Source organism: Aphelocoma coerulescens, chromosome 2 (assembly GCF_041296385.1).
Source record: "Aphelocoma coerulescens isolate FSJ_1873_10779 chromosome 2, UR_Acoe_1.0, whole genome shotgun sequence".
NCBI lineage: Eukaryota > Metazoa > Chordata > Aves > Passeriformes > Corvidae > Aphelocoma > Aphelocoma coerulescens.
This window is the reverse complement of record NC_091015.1, coordinates 58,076,308-58,091,042: the sequence shown is the minus strand read 5'-3', so window position 1 is coordinate 58,091,042 and position 14,735 is coordinate 58,076,308. Positions and strand designations below refer to the sequence as shown.

The 14,735-nt window shown below is 38.1% G+C and overlaps 1 protein-coding gene across 27 annotated transcripts in view; it reads left to right on the top strand.

Annotated features, from left to right (window-relative positions):
- ARPP21 (cAMP regulated phosphoprotein 21) overlaps window positions 1–14,735 on the top strand; it is a 654,082-nt gene that overhangs the window by 195,223 nt on the left and 444,124 nt on the right. For 26 of the 27 annotated variants that reach the window (XM_069007670.1, XM_069007667.1, XM_069007674.1 and 23 more), the window contains one exon: window positions 4,371–4,397. The exons of the other annotated variant lie outside the window; for it this stretch is intronic. The gene's annotated coding sequence lies outside the window, so the exon portion shown is untranslated. The remainder of the gene's footprint in view (window positions 1–4,370; window positions 4,398–14,735) is intronic. 27 annotated transcript variants of the gene reach the window in all.

Sequence of the window (14,735 nt, the reverse complement as noted above, 5' to 3'; positions counted from 1 at the left end):
ACAGAGATAGTAAAACTAATAAAGTAGCTGTGGCACTCTGTATCCCAGCATCAATTTGAGCTATGATCAACCTGAGAGCTGGTGTGTTGTTGAGGCTGTTGTAAGTAAATTCTGAGCGTGTCCTGGTTGGACAAGGAGGGAATTAAGATGGTCTGTGAAGCTATACAGACAGATATGTAAGTAAAGAGCTAAAGTAAATGACCTAGGAATGTTTATGCAGGAAAAATATCCAGTATCTTCAATTCTAGTTGCACATTTTCCTTCAGGGCCTGACTTTGAGAGTGATGGTTTTGAAAAATGCTGGGTGTAAATGTGTGTCTCATTCTTCTGCCTTCCACTGGAGACAATGAAGTCAACACTGAGGACCTTTGGAAAGGGAAAAAAAAATGGAAGTAGCAGAAGGAGCTTACTTGGTTATCAAGCCTACTCACTTTCAGATAGTGCCAATACCTGTGTTGTAGATGTTTCAAAAGGAACTGTTTTTAGATCCTCTCCTCATATATACAAGCTTAGTCACAAATATTATGCCTTTCATGATCTGAAGCTTTTATGAATTCCAGATAGAATGTGTCCGTGGGAATTTTCATCATTGTTCTTCTAAACATTTTTCTCCCTCTATCTATGGCATTTACTGTTGAGATGATGTGGTGGGTTGACCATGTCTGGATGTCAGTTGCCCACCAAGACTGCTCTATCCCTCTCCATCCTCAATGGGACAAGGGAGAGAAAATATAATGAAAGGATTTTGAGTTAAGGACTGGGAGAGATCACTCACTGGTTACCACTGTGGACAGAACAGAGAATTGAATTGGGGAAATTAGTTCAATTTATTACCAATCAAATCAGAGTAGGATAATGACAAAGAAAGAAAACTAAATCCTAAAGTACCATCCCCCCATACTTCTTTCTGTGCCTAACTTTACTCCTGATTCTATCTATCTCGACCCTTCAGTGGTGCAGGAGGACAGGGAATGAGGGTTGAAGTCCATTCATCACATGTTGTCCCTGCTGTTCCTTTCTCCTCAGCGGGAGGACTCCTCACATGCTTCCCCTGCTCCATTGTGGGGTCCCTCAGACATTTCTTCATGAACTTCTCCAACGTGAATCCTTCCTGCAGGCTGCAGTTCCCCGTGAACTGCTGTGGTATGGGTCACTTTCATGCTGTGCAGTCCGTCAGGAGCAAACTGCTCCTTTGGGCTCTCAAGTCCTGCCAGAAAACCTGCTCTACCATGGTCTTCTGTCTCAGTGGGCCCACAGGTCATGCCAGGAGTCTACCACAGCACAGGCTTCCTACTGGGTCAGACCTGCTCCAGTGTGGGGTCTTTCATGGGCTGCAGGAGGCTATTTGCTCCATTTTTAACCTTCATGGGTTGCAGGGGCACAGCTGCTTCACCATGGGCTGCAGAAGAATCTGCTCTGGGGAGGAGTGCCTCCTCCTCCTCATCCTTCTTCACTACCTTGGTGTCTGTGTAGTTGTTGCCCTCACATTCTCACTTCCCTCTCCAGCTGCAATTGCGCAGGACCTTTTTCCCCCCTTCTTAAATATGTTGTCCCAGTGGCTCTACTGCCACCACTGATGAGCTTGGCCTTCTCACAAGAAGCCCCCATGTTTGTCCCCTTGTTAACCAAACCTTGCCACACAAACCAAATCATTTTCTAAGCTACAAAAGTAGTTCCTTCTATTTGGCTTCCACAAGTGACTTTTTAATTGTTCTCCTTCAGGGCTTTTTTTTTTTTAATATCTTTTTCTATTGTTAAATAGAAAAGTTATGCATAATCTTCCAGATAAAGTCCCATTAGGGCCACAATTTTAATTTTCTCCCTGACAACACCTCTTGCAATGTGCCCTCTGTCTCTCTCAGAGCCATGTCACTCACCCTGAGAAGCAAAGGAGAGTTTGAGTCTGCCCCAACCCCAGCAGAGCACTCCATATGGTGCTGTGTGGGAAAAATGCTATCTAAACTGGAGGAGATGGTTGTTAGTACATATGCTTTGGGAATGACTGAAGGAGATAACAAGAAACTGTGTTGAAAGAAGCTATAAGGCTGGAGGGAGGTTATTAGTGGAGTTCCTCAGGGACTGGCTTTGACATTGATCTTATTTATTATTTTCACTAATTACCAAAAAGTAGGATAAAAACAAGAATGTGCTAATGAAATTTGCTAATGGCTTGAAGTTGAAACTACATAAGAGACCAGGATTGACCTTGAATAGTGATGAATTGGAGATGGAAAGGAATTAGTATTAAAATCACGAGAAGTTGCATGTTTGGAGGAAAAATAACAACAAGTATTTTTGGGATTCCTCATTCAGTGGAGTGTCAAAGTTTGAGGAAGGCTTAGCTGTGTATTATAGTCAGAGGGTGACCATTTATCTTGTTTAAAGTGTAGAGAGGTCTGATCCTCCCACCACTGGAGGGAGACAAGGACCAACAAGAACAAACACTGATAAATGTCAGATGATGTGAATTCACGTGTAAGAGTTGAAAGCAACCTGACCCCTGTGAAGGATTGTATAGATCTGTCTGTCTTCAACTGCTCCATGTCGAAATGGACAGTACAAGACAGTTAATGTATGGATGCAAGAGGTCTGTGCAGAGCTGTTTTATTTGGGGCACATGTGTTCGTTGAGATAGTTACTTCAAGAAAAAGAAAAGAAAACAGAAGAAAACCCAAATACAAGCCCAAACAAACTAATTGGGAAATGCACTTGTCTTGAATAAAAACAGTCCTGAGGATGATGATAGAAGCTTCTCTTAAGTAGCTGCTCTTAATCTGTGCTTCCTGGAAAGCTACAATCAGTTTATTTTAAATATATTTCTTTAGCTGTAGTGGAATTGTTCTGTATTAATTGTTCTGTATTGCTCTTTACAGGAATAAACTGTATTACTGTTTAAAAAATTAGTGCTATTGCGCGTCTGCTGATAGGCCAATTTCTTTTTACACATTTTTAATAGAAGATAAAGAAACTGACAAGCCAACGAGAGTCCATTAAAGACGAAGCACATGTACAGTCATGAATAGAGAGAGATGTTAACAATGACATCAAAATTGAAGGAGAGGAAATATTTGCAAAGAAAATAGGATAATCACTTAATCCTGTTCTCTGCTCCAAACCAACATGGAATGTTGGACAATAACAAGACTGGGAGATTGCAGCTGCAATGATTGTTTTCTAAATGTGGGGAAAAAACAGTTAAAGGAATAAGAATAGATTAGACAGGTCTTAATGTAATGATTTCACTCTTCTTTCCCATGCTCTTAATCTGGATGTCCTGTCTCCACTGCAGAAAATGCTGTACAGGCATCACTGCCTTTCTAGCTAGCATGTACAGTACTTGCTCACACATATCTGTGGTGTGTGAATTTCATAGTCTATTTTGAAAGGTAAGATTGGAGGCAATTGCAGCAAATCAAGAAGTTTCTATGCAGTTTGTAAACCAACTTTTCCCTCTTGTTTGCCAGAACATTATTTTCTGACTAGAAATGCCCGTTGCTTTTCCCCCCTTATTTCTTCCTCGGTTTTTTTTTGTTGGTTTTTTTTTTTTTTTTTTTTTTCCTCTGTTATGGTGGCTTCTTTGTGCCAGTGTCCTTGTTTAAACCAAATTTCTCCTCTTTGTTATAAAGCTCCTGGAGACTTACATGAACACTTGGCTGTTTTGGTAGAAATCTCAGTGGTGCTATAGCAAGCACGTTCACAGGATTTAGCACCTTTTGATGCAATTTAGCTCTGGTGATACTTAAGCTACTGTTTCACCTGAAGTCTGCAGTTCTTTTACTCCCTCATGAATATGTTAATGAATTATTTCACACTCTTTAAAAAATATATCTTTGCAGTCACAGAGCCAACTTGGCATCTTGGGGTGGTATTTAAATAACTTCATGGAAAATGTATCAGTCTAGTTTTTTTTAAAAAAACAGGATAGTGAATAAATTCAGTGTGACACGAATCTGGCAGCTGCATTGCAAAAAATATTCAGTGCAAGTAAATTATGCATTTTTTTGGTTGTTGTTAAAATAGTTCAGAAAATATACTTTCAAATGTTATTTTAATTACTACCTTTATTCTACTGTTTCTAAATAAGCTTTCTACTTGGCAATTTACTACCTGAAATCTGATATTCTAAATGTTTCCTTGTTTCCTAATGTAAAATGTATCTTTTATGATCACTCTCAAATTCTAATTTTTTTCTGTCAATCAAATTGGTATTTCAGCCTGTTTCTTTCTTTATACCCATAAAGACACAGGTGCATAGTATTACTATAATTTTCTTCATGTTGTATCTTTTCTCAGTGTTGTTCGTGTATGGACATTGCTGTAGTGATTATCTGTCTTACACTTTATTTATGATTTATTTATTTTTATTCTAGGTAATTTCTGGACATGCTTTCAGACTAGTAAGTACTGCATTGTTTTAAAGTTCATTTAAAACCATATCCTCTATATAAATTAGAGAATATTAGTACTGAATGTACTAAGAGTTACAAGTGTTTTTTGTATTTGTAGTTTCTGCTGTTTTTGCGAACGATTAGAAACCTCATTAAAAAGCTTGACAATAAGAGCCATACAACCTACTTTCCAGATCAAAGTAGTTCAAAGAAATCTAGATATGCATATATATTTTCATTAATGTTGTATTTTTACCAAAGCCTGCTCTGGTTATTAGGCATTTTTTTAAATTTCCATCAGTGAGTTTGAACAAGAGCTTTGATTTTACAATATTTGTAGCATGCTGGGGTTATTCAGGTAAACAAATACAAATCCATATTTTGATTTGAGGGCACTTTATTTCAACTCCTATGACCACTGAACTTCAGTATTACATATTCTGTACTATCAGAGCCTGTGGGGGAAAGAACAACAGTTCTATCAATTGATACTAGAGGATACCAGAGAAATGGATAGTAGAGAAACTGGAAGTTTGGGGAACCTGGTTTTGGAGAAATGCTGTGATTTACCAAAGACTGACTTGGAAGTCCTTGGCAGAACAGTACTCCCAGGTACTGGGATAATGCTCTGACTCCTCTTTCTCTTCAGTCTCTGTGCCCTAAACGCATCCTTTCTCTTCCTATTGGCACCTCAATAATGAGATTTTAGCTGATTTCTGTTACTGGAGCTCTTTTTGGCTGTGTGGTTTTTGTTTTTTTTTTTTTAGCTCCATGGAATTGCAGGATGGGGAAGAGGAGTATACTCCTTACTATTCCAGATTACTCATGGCCTCAGTGGACCTGTGGGTAATGGACGGCAAAGTACTGTAATGCAGACTGTTGAAAAGAATTGAAGTCCAAACTGTAATATTCAAATGTTAGGAGGAAGTACTTCTCCATCCTCAAAATAAAGAAGATTTGCATAAAAAACCCAAGAAGAACTTTTTTCTCTTTCTGTGAAAGAAATAATAAGTTTTAGGTCCTAGCCATAAAGTGGATGAGGAGTATTCAAAAGCATCAGTTGCTCCTTTTCCTATGTGCATGCTTGAGTGTGCAAAATGTTTGGGGCACTTGGGTGCAAGTGCACTCAAGGGTTTCAAAACTTCAGAAAAATAATTTATAATGTGCCTTTGCACTGCAGTAGACTGTGTTTGCATCTGGTAATATTTGTACTTTAGATGCTTGGAACACCAAGGGGAAGAGGGTTCAGTATGGCACCAGAGTTTGCTGTTGACTTGTGCTAGCCTCAGTAAGTCATCTAGACAGATGGGACGTGAGACTCAGGTTGTAATTTAAATGTGGGATTATAACTGAGCCCTCCAGAGACATAGAAGTGTTTTTGTTATGGTTGTAAATGTAATGTGGTAGACTTTCCTTGGTGAATTGTTCAGGGTTTAAGCTCTTCCTAAAACAGGCTGGGACAGAAATTGGCATTGTGACTTCATGATGTGAGTCCCTCATGTCTCTCAGTTATGAATAGGCTTCTGTTGAGCACTTCGCCTTGGGGTATCTTCCGTTCTGAAGGAAAGGGTAAATCACTGATAAAAAAATTACTCTATGAAATCTTTCTTAATGTCGGGAGTGAATGTTTTCCATCTTTTCAAGATGGGCAATGTTTTAAAACGTGTTAGCAGGTGCACTTGGGTTAATCATGATTTTTTGGTTATTCTGAAGTGAAACAGTCTCCTTCACATCAGATGCCAAATTGTTGTTCCCCCCATTCCATCATTGTCATCCACAGTCTCTTGCCCCAGCTTGTAGGCAAGCCTTGAAAGGTGTGGGCTTGCACCTGCAACCCTTGGCCACCTGTGGAATGAGAATTCTTTTTTAATGCTTGTAACATATTAATTTAAAAAGACACTTTGCTTGCATATAGATTCCAGGAAAAAAATGACCACCTAGAATTTAACGAGAGCCTAATTTTCAAGGACAATAAGAACTGTAGTCTTAGACTAGGGTATGAATAGTTTTATATTTAGATGCTTGGGAAAAAAAAAAAAATCATGCTCTTATGTGTTTGCTTGTCTTGCTTTAGTGACACACCACTTTAATTCTGTTGTTGTTGAGTTGAAAATTGCCACTATGAAAGAGTCGTGAGAGATCTGGATATTTTGGATCTTGGTGAGTCCTACCAGATTCTTATATATAGTCAAAAAAGGGCTCAGCCCATCCACGGTTCAAAACAACAGGTTGTGAGTCAGCCCCAGTCAGATGTTCACTGTATTGGTGAGGGGTTGTGGCCGAGGGACTGATTTTTGTTTGCATAGTTAACTCTGTATTCTAAAAACGCACAGAGAGACAATGCCTGTGAACAACAATTTCATATTTAATTCCTTTGTTTCTAATATTTTATCCTTGCTGAGCAGTGATCATAATTACAATACTTCTGTAGTGTAGTTTAGGTTTTGTAAACCAAATTGTTGCAGGGAAATGTATCCTACTGGGTTGAGATAGAATCCATTGTATGTGTGAGAGGATGCCAGATACATTGGCCCAGCCTGAAGGGATGGTGAATATTTGCATGCTGCCAAAAGTCTCAGTTCATTTTGAGAGCTCCACAGTTCAAGAATCAATTGTATTTGCATATCCCAAAAGTTCAGGAATTGATTTCCTAAATGGTGATATTCAGGGCATAATGATCATGTCTGCCTGTTATTATATGATCAAATATATTCCATGGAGGGTGAATTATTTAATCTCTGTGGAAACATGGAATTTTCATGAAGCATTAGGACTGTAATGGACACTTTTTTTTTTTGCAAAGGAATGAAATTGTTCTGTCTTCTAAACATATCTGTGATGCCTTGAAGGCTGCTTGGAGAGGTAGATAATTAGCTACCCCACTGCCTAGAGAAATAGCTTGGAGATTTTTAGAAGCCTTATGCAAATGATTTGGGATATTATACAAAATTAGTTTCAGTTAGGCTCAAATTTATCTAATTTAATTATTGGGAAAAGTAAATCTTTGCGAAAAAGAAGGAAGAAGACAGCAAGAAAATACATTGGCATATGGACTGCAACAATTAGTGATGGATTTATAGCTGCCATTCACTTTGTAGATGTTCACCTTTAAGGCATCTGTAATGACTTTCTTTTATAAGACTCTATCAAAATTAATACGCTAGACCACAGGTGAAACAATTACTTACTGGAATTAAACCCTGTTGCTGAATATGGCTGTATCCTATTTTAGCGAACTGTGAATTTAGCTGGTAAATCTACAGCCTCCTGGGAAGCTGAAGTCCCAGTTCTGCATGTTTTGCTTGAAGTTTCAGGGAGTCTCTGGCATGGAGAGGACAGTTTTCTGAAGGGGAAACTTGACAGTTTTACCAGGTCTGCTTTCATATGTGCATGAACTGTGGTGGTCTGTTTTATGTCCGCTTGAAGTCTCCAGCAGCCTTTCATTCTCTGTCTTGCTTATGGGTGAATCAAATTTCTTCTTAATCCAGGGAAGATGGTCAGGAGATTAGAGGAACAGGTGGTGCACAGCTGATTGCTGGTGGCTAGCTGTTAGCTGCCTCTTCAATATGCAGGGCCTAGGCAGAGAGCAACAAGGAAAAGGAATTGTATTGGAAGCTGCTCAGGCCTTCCAGCTTGGCCTGTGGTTTGGTGGCTGAACTGAGACCAGAGAAACTGTGAACTGGCAGTTCTGTGGCCTGAGGTAGGAGGGAAGGCTGCCAAAGCAGGACTGTACAAACAGGGATGACTTTTCTACCATGGAGAATAATAATAGGAGGTATACAACATGTTGGGGTGGTGTGGGTAAGTCAGTGGTATCTATAAATGAAGAAAGACAAGTGGGGTTATCACAGATGGACATCTGATCATTCCATCAGAGCATGTAAGATTTATACCCACTCTTTCTGAACTAAATTTTTGTGGCTTCAGTGAGCTCTTGTTCTGTTTCAACATGCAGAATGATTTTGTAGAGCTATTTGAACAACTTCAACTGTGATTTGACCACTGTAAGAGCAAATTCTTTGAGCAGTCTTGAATATGTGTTTTTGCAAAAAGCTTCCTCAGGAAATGCTAGATTCATTTACTGCTTTTGGAACATATGCTGAAGTTTACATCTAGGATGTTTCCTTGTGAGCTCTTAATTTTCTTCTTGAGCAGCATTTTGTGGGCAACTTCAAGAATGTAATTTAGAGTTTGATTAACTATGGTAAAAGTTTTTCAATGAAAATTATTCAGTATATTTATGCATAAAAGACGTGTTACTTCACAGGATGAATATAGTTTCAGGGAATCTAAAAAGCAGATAGAAATAGCTTAGGTAACCTTCAAAGCTTTAGGACTATATATAGTACATTGTTACTTTAAGATACATAGAGAATATAGTACTGAAGATAACAGGCACCATTTGTGATAATTTGTTATATGGCTCTGAACATAGGGTACTGTTGACCTGCAGTTAAATCAGTTTTGAAATGAAGTCTCAAATGCTTTCTTAGAATTCCCCCTGTGGCCTTGCAGCTTGGTGAAAGAAATTTAGGAAGATATAGTGTTGGGACTGGGAACTGTGGTGTTTTGTTTTGGACATATGCTCAAACATTGATCCTAAAAGGAAAAGGTTATGTACAGCTGCATATTTACAAGAAACTGTATTTCACAGCATTTACTTGGTTTTTTTTGCATATTCAGGGTGTTGTATAGTTTCATTTATGTATAGAGGTTTCTTGATGAGGACACTCTTGTTTTCAGTTCTGTCACTTGGACAGCTAGGCCAAAGGAGTCAGCTGGAGAGAACAGCAAGGGAAAAGCAGAAACCCGGTTAGAAGCTAAATGACAGGTTGAGGATCTGTTACAAACCAAAACAGAAAAACCAACTCTGGCACAAGAAGTTAGCCAATCCATTGTGGGGTGGCAGAGCTGTCGTTTTCTGCCCCAAACCATATTTCACAGTACAGGAATATTGCTTGTATCTTGCCCATGCAGACTGGATTTCTCTATGCTGCTCTGGGATCTGTTCTGGAGGTATTGCAAAAATAATAACTAAAAATATCAAAGAGCACCTTAAACTTTTTTGTTGTTGTTCAACTTCTGGTTGGAGAAATATTTTTATTATATTTTGCTTATATTGTTTTTAAATAGATACTTCTCTTTGCTCAAAATAAGCTGTTGAAACTTGAGGCTATAACATTTTCTTTGCAATAAATTACTTTTTTTTTATTTTACAGCATTTTATTGTTACTGTGACATTCCTGAGGAATGGCTCAAGGATTCTTTTTAGGAACTGCAGCTCCCCTTAACGAAAGCTGTTCTTAGTCAAAATCTGCAGTGTTAAGCAGAAGCTAAAGGTTAGGTCAAACACTGGTGTTATCTTCCTTTGATTTTTATTTGAGCACCAGGGACATAATTTCAAAGCATAACTTTCTAAACATGAAGAAGAACTTCTCTACTGTGTGAGTGACCATGCACTGGAACAGATTGGCCAGAGAAGTTGTGGAGTTTCTCTCACTGCAGATATTCAGGAATCATCTTGACACAAACCTGTGCTATGTGCTCTAGGATGGCCCTGCTTGAGCAGGGAGGTGGGACCAGATGACCCACTGTGGTCCCTTCTAGCCTGACCCACTCTGATTTTATGATTCTGTGACTATGGTTTCATACATACTGGTCTGACCTCATCTCTGATAATCTGACTCATTTGCCTCATGTAGCAGTATCTTGATAACAAGATATTTTGAAATCTCTGAGAATCTATTATGTAATAAGCCACCTTCTTAGTCTTCAGTTTTGCAAATGTTCATAGATTCTTTTTTGCAGATTTTATTCATGTTTGCAGCGTGGTCTTAAAACTGCAAATGCAGAAAATGCAGGAAACCAAATGCAGAACTTAATGTGAAGCCCCTACTTTTCAATCTGAAAAGTTTTTGGCCATTACTGGTAACTCATAGTGCTCTAACTTTTCAAAGCCAGTTTTTAATTGTTAAAGCATGAAAAAATGGTTTCAAACTAAGAACTTGATATTGCTGGTAATCTTAGACCTGAAAGTGAATCCAGTACTTGGAAGACCTTAGTTGAAGGAAATAGAGAGGAACATGGCTTTTTTTCCACAATACCATCATTTTTGTGATTTAGTCTTCCAGTTCAGAATGATAAATAAATCTTCTTTTAGCAAGGAATGAAAATTTTATTCTTGCATGCAGATATCTTCTGAAATGCTTTGCTAGTTATGGACAGGCCTCAATATGTGCTTAAACACAAAGAGAAAATTCTCAGTATTTGTGATAATAACAGTGCCAGTAAAAATACAGACAGAGGAACACATGCTGTTTGGCTAGAAGACAAGAAGGAAATAATGTTCTGCTAGTATCCAGAGGGAGAATATTTGGGTTTTTTCAAAACATAGAAAAACAGTGGTTAAAGTCAAATGAGCTGCTAGATAGCAATGAATAGTCCTTTGCAAGCTAGCACTCTTTGCTTTTAAAAAAGCAAAGGAAGATCTTCTCTAGTTAATATACCCTCACTTTATTAAATATCAAGCGTTCTCTTCCTTCAAGGCACATATTGACTTGCTAACCTTCTTCTAATCTGTCTTAATCATTGTCAATATTTACCTCTTCATGCAATAAATACCGAGAAGTCAACAGAACCCAACTTCATCTCTGCTTTTGAACTTGTGCCATTTCTTTGCCCGTTTCAGTGAAATTCATATAGAGCTTGAGAAGAAAAATTAAACTTGTTATGTAACTGCTGTTATGCAGTTTATAGTAATAATCTTGAACTGTTTAGACCTCTGGCTATAAGTAGAACTTGCACTTCTATGGATCTAAAAAAATATTAGGTATTTTTGACTCTTTATAGGTATTTCTTGTCAAACTGAGTATAGTATTGCTACACTGCTAACCAATTGAATTCCTTATCAAATTAAGTGTATTACACAACTTATAATAAGGTTTCTTAGATGGCTGGTTCATGAAATGATCACAAAGTATCCTGTGCAAGCATGTACTTCCCTAGAGACTAAATGATTATAAGCATATTTTTTTAAATAAAATGTTGGTTTCTGTTCAGATTATTGATCTGTTAGGATTCATTCTGCTATAGTTGTCTGTTTTGGAACTCCTGGGAAAAAAACTGTGGAACAGTGGAAGTGACCTGAGAAACTACTGCTTTTGTTTGTCATTGCATTCAGTACCCCGTTATGTTGCTGACTGAGGTGACAGGAACGGGGCCTTTCGTGGATTCAAAACCCAGCCTAAGCTCCTTGATCCCTAGGCAGGTACTGAATCAAGCAGAGCTGAGCTGCAGTATGGTGCTGAGGACAGTACATAATGCCTCTCTTCTGGCATTGAGCACTCTTGAGGCAGATCCCTCTAATGCCTGCTCCCTATGAAATCTGAATATGTAGAGCTGCTACTGCTGCCTCTTGAAGTTTAGAGGGTGTGGGAGATGTTGAGACATGTTCTGCCTACACAGAGCTCAATTCAGATGGTCCTCCCAGATGAACTTCTCTGACCACATTGCATCCTTAAACCTACTTAACTAAGATTCCAAAGGTCTTGTGAAAATTGTGAAAATCTTATTTATTACAGCATTGTCGCTTAAGGTGGAACATTTACTCCTTGAAAAATTCTTGCTTGATCGCAAACAATTTGGTTTTGAGCTCAGATATAGTATGTGTGCCCAGAGGGGAAAGTCCAGTTTAAAAGAACTTCCAGAAATAGAAGTATGGATATAACTTCATGCTGATTTTGGGAAAGTAAAATGTGAGAGGGAGGGAAAGGAGTTGAAGCATGCAAGAATGACTACATTGGGAAAAAAGGGGAGTTTGAGTTGTGATCTACATTTCATCTCAAATCCCTCAGACACTGTGTAGATGTCTGATATCCTACAGTTGTAGTTCATTGTCAGTGCTGAGTCACCCAGAATATGTCTTTGGTGCTGATTAGCAAACTGCTGCAGATAGGAATTATCAGTATTTTAATGATTTTCACAGTATTTGATAGCACTGGTTGCATATTTTCCAGCAGCATGTTTTTTTACTTCAGAAAATCAAAACATTTCCTGGGAAATTGCCTACTTAATTGAAAATTTTGGGCAGCAGATTGCTGGAACACCTTGTTTCCATTTGCATGGCTTCATGGCATGAAACTCAAAAGGTTAGATCACAAAAATTGTAGCTTCCTTTCTTCCCACTTAGAGCCAGGAGGGATTTCCAACTGTACAAATTTTATGTGACCAAGGAATTGAGGGGAAAAATTTGGATTATCTGGAGATGTACAGAGCCATCATGAGTTTGAGAAAAGAATTATGTCTTGGGAGAAAACTGTGTTGAGATCCAGACCAAATTTGGCTGAATAAGTAGCCCTGTTAATTAGCACTATATCTGGACATTGCTGCATTCCTTGATACTCATTAGTAGGAAATTGTAAAATAAATTATAAAACCCAAAGGGCATTAAGTGTCTCTTACCTCAGATACTGGAAACAAGTACTGTAGTAGGAATAGGAACAGGCCATTCATGCTACTGCTTTCTCTTCCTCTGAAATTTCATGTCTTATTAAAAACCTTCCCTGTAGGATTATTGGGATGGAATTATACATTAAAATGAAAACACTGTAGTTATTCTCTGGCCTACAAAATGAAATGGTTAGCATAACCGTATATTGTTTAGAAAAGTCAATTATACCTCAAATAAGGAGGAGAAAAAAATTTCTTTTGAGACTAAGCCTCTGCTGAAATGTGTTGGATAAAAGAGAAGTGATGTAGTTGGGGTTGCACAGTATTTTGGTGTCTGTCTTTGTGAAGGTTTGGGACTGATTGAATCAACCCCCCTGTGAGAGTGGCAGTCCCATTATGTTTGTTGCAGGTTGACTGGTGCAGTGTTTTTTTCTGAGGTTATCAGCATGTTCAATCAAAAAACTAATATGTGCATTATTGCTTTGCTGGGTTTTAAGCCCTTTTCTCATTATAAGTATCGATCTTGATTAAAAGCTGTTCTCCAAATGTTTGGTTCCACTGACATAAAATGATTCTCATCATCTCTTCTACCAGAGGGAAAGTATCTTCATTCAGGTTAATTGCTGGTGCCTCATGCTAAATGCAAACACTGCTCGAGGTGAAAATTCAAAACTGGGGAAAAAAACCACAAAAGCAAAAATCAGCTGTTAAAATATCTTTTCCTTCTGTATTTACCAGAACAGTAAGCTTTCCTCTGGCACTGAAATAAGCCAAAGAAAATTGTATTAATGCTGTTTGGAAGACATAAAATTTTTGGTTCTTTGTCAGTGAATGTGTATTCTCTTTTTCTACCCAGAAACAGGGGGAGGGGGAGATAGTAGCAGAGACAGGTGGGTATAGAAATACACAACAATAAAACCACAATAACCCAGTGCCAAAAGGAGGAGTGATGTAGAATCATGTTTAATTTAGACAAAACCAGAAATCCTGCTATTGTAATCTGAAATATGTAGGTGGACCCTTGTGTCAATGATTGTGATGATGTGCACAGGCATAAAACTCCAGTCAGAATTTGCAGGAAGATTTAACCTTTTCCTACAGATAACTTGCTCAAAAATACTTAGAAAGGCAGACATATGCAAATGTATTCTCTATCCAGAGCTTTATTTATGATGATGCTTTGTTTATTGTAATTTTGTTGTGATAAAAGGAAACATCTACTAGGCTCAAGATGTCCTGATGTTTATCTATCTACACCCTGCACCCCACAGTTGTCCAGGCAAAGTTAAAAAAAGCCTAGGAATTGCATACCAGATGGACAGGAAGAAGCTTTTTAAGGTTAGTAGGGATGTGTGACTCAAAAATTTCCAGTTTTGTTTGGTTTGAAGTGTTCATAAACTTTAGTAAACTGTCCCAATGACAAATGATTGTCAATTAACATTTGGGTTTTATTCCTTTTCTGAACTCGTTTTGACTCTGTTTCTTGCTCTTAGCTCTTGCTGTATAGTTGTTTGCTGGATTGAGATCCTTCCACTGTAGGTTTCTTGCAGGTAGTTAGAAGTCATCCTTAAGTTACTCTTCTCAGTTAAATAAACTGATTTTCTTTTTTAGCAGATAAAATATTTTTAAATAATTTTCATTGCTCTTCACTGAATTTTTCCACAGTATTTTACTAGGTCCAAAGTAAAAACTGGAATCTTTTATGACAAAAATTAATGTTTCATGAACTCAGTTTCAAAAGAATCCTAAATTAAGCGTTTTGGTTTGTTGATTGCCTGTGTGGAGGAACCTCTTGTCAATATTTCCTCTCAGCACACAAAGTCCAGGAAAAATATGGAGGCTCAGTCATCATGGAGGCTAAATGCCTTAGCCACCTGTGCTCTGTTAATGCTGAACCTG